The following is a 2,470-nucleotide window of genomic DNA, read 5'->3' as shown; positions in this document are numbered from 1 at the left end:
ACCACAGTACCCGAGTTCATGCAATTCTTTATCTTGTAATAAAATGATCGTATAAGTCGCTATAATCACAACTGACCTCTTTGTATACATACAGAGCTCATTATATGCACTCTAAAAATAGAACCGGTATGATTAAAATCTAAAGTAGTGATTTTACAGGAATGTTCTATTACATCCTCCAGCTGATCCACTAAACTCGTTTGTTTCTGGTATAAACTGATAATTTGCTTATGTTTTCTTCAAAAGGTGAGACAAGGGCTGGCCGGGTAGCTCAGCTGGTTAGAGTGTGGTGCTGATACCACCAAGGTCCAGGGTTCGATCCCTGTACCAGCCCACCATCCAAAAAAAAAAAGGTGAGACACTTTTCCTCGTAGTTTTCTATCACCAACACTAAACTGGTGGTGTTTAGGATTTTTTTGATTCCTTAGAAGGACTGACAGAGTGAAAAAGTTTAAGAATCATTGCTCTAACGTACCCTGATAAAATACCATATAGATCAATATGAAATAACTAAAATCACATTTGTTTGTCAAATAAGTTAACATTCTTTCATGACCAGTGGTAGCAAATGGGTTTTGTGGAGCTGACATACAATCGAATTTAACCCTTATTACAACATCACCAGTAGCTCAGAGCACTGTCAAATCAATAACCCAATACTGTTCTGCCTCAGTTATCTATGGCTTTAATTAAAAGTGGTTAGAGATGGTCTTCATCTTGAATTTGTTCAGAATATGTGGCTTAATTCTAAACTTTAACATAGGTCTTCCAGTTGGCCCAGAAGGCACCAAAATAGGGTACCCAAAGTTGTACACTTTTCTTAAAATGTTTATGCATGTACATAAAATACTCTATCATGATACAAAACCCTGTACAAAGTGCACCAACAATCACCATTATAAATGAGCCCTCAAACGAATGGAGGTTTCAACGCTAAGTAAAGGAGAAAAAAAGAAAAAGAAATATTTGAAAGACGACTTTATCATGGAATATCAGTATTTCCAGCTGTCAAAATTTATGCAACCTTTTGCATAAGGGTGTTAAAATTACTTTTGTCAGGCTAATCTCCGAAGTGAGGCACACTTTCAACTGTAAAGAACACTGTGGAAATACAGATGTTGCAGATACACAGTCTGTATTACCCTGCAGTCATTTCTGTATTTTTTTTGCCTAGCTTTATTTAAGATTGTATAAAGTGGTCTTCAGATCAAGTAAGATTGGTGGGTGTCATCCCTAGGCTGCCGCAGAGGGGACCTGCAAAGACAGTTTAAACCCGACTCTCCCAGGAAACGTGGCTTTGACACCTTTGCATTTGATGCAGTGTGAATTGGTGCCACAAGCAAGACAGATCTTTTCGGATTAACACTGAACTCGTGACATCTCCACAAACTCTGGCAGAGAGGAACGCTATCTGTGCGCTTCTGTGTTTCTTTCCTCCACCCCCCTCATTCTCTCCCGGTGGCCTCCCGGCCCTTACTTCTAGGAATTCCTCAACACCCAGAGAAAGTTTCCCTCCCTTACTGAAGAAACCGATTCCTATTTCCTTTTGACAATTGGGCTCCAAGGGGCACTCGCTCGCGCGCACACTGCAGGACCTCCCTCCCACTCCTAATTCTACACCTTCCAAGCCGGAGCTGCTCCAGCTCCCCCCGGGGTGCGAATCCTGGGTGACCTCCCAGTGCGTTCAAGTGAGGCCTCATCTGAGCTGGAGACTCAGGCCCCTCTTTTGCCCCTGGCACCTCCAGAGGTCCTCTCCTCGGCGTGGCCCTCCGCCTGGCCCCTCGCACTCACCAGGAGGAGGTTGTGCGCCACCAGGTACCCGAGCCGCGGGCTCCCCCGGATGCCGGGGGCCAGGCGCCCAGTGGCGTAGCCGTGCCAGGCCACCACGTAGGGGTTGTCGATGGTGATCCAGTACTTGACCTGGCCGCCGAAGTGGCGGAAGCAGAGCTCGGCGTAATCCCTGAAGTGGTCGGCCACAGCAGGGTTGGCCCAGCCGCCGTAGGCGTCCTGCAGGCGCTGGGGCAGGTCCCAGTGGTACAGGGTGACCACGGGCTGCACGCCCAGCTCCCGCAGCCGCTCCAGCAGGCGCCGGTAGTAGCGCAGCCCCTCGCGGTTGGGGGCGCCCGCGGTGCCGTTGGGGAGCACCCGCGCCCACGAGATGGAGAAGCGGTAGTGGGTGACCCCGAGCTCGCGCAGCCCCTCCGTGTCGCGGAAGACGTTGTTGTAGCTGTCGCTGGCCATATCCCCGGTGGCGGGCAGGGGCGGCAACGGGGCGTCCGACGGCAGGTCGGCGATCGTGGGTTCTGCCGGGGGCGCCGGGAGCTGGTGGGTGAACGTGTCCCAGATGGACGCGCCCTTGCCGTGCTGCCGCCAGCCGCCCTCGGTCTGGTAGGCGGCGCTGCCCACGGCCCAGAGGAAGCCGTCGGGGAAGGTGTCGTGGAGGAGGCCCGCGGCCTCGGGAGCGGGAGGG

The 2,470-nt window shown here is 50.9% G+C and overlaps 1 pseudogene; it reads right to left on the bottom strand.

Moving 5' to 3' along the window:
* Positions 1–1,713: 1,713 nt before the first annotated feature.
* Positions 1,714–2,470, bottom strand: part of LOC103610771 — a 1,544-nt pseudogene continuing 787 nt past the window's right edge.

Source organism: Galeopterus variegatus, unplaced genomic scaffold, assembly GCF_000696425.1.
Source record: "Galeopterus variegatus unplaced genomic scaffold, G_variegatus-3.0.2 Scaffold11763, whole genome shotgun sequence".
Classification (NCBI taxonomy): Eukaryota; Metazoa; Chordata; class Mammalia; order Dermoptera; family Cynocephalidae; genus Galeopterus; species Galeopterus variegatus.
Note: the sequence above shows the minus strand (reverse complement) of the source record. Positions and strands in the feature narration are given on the sequence as shown.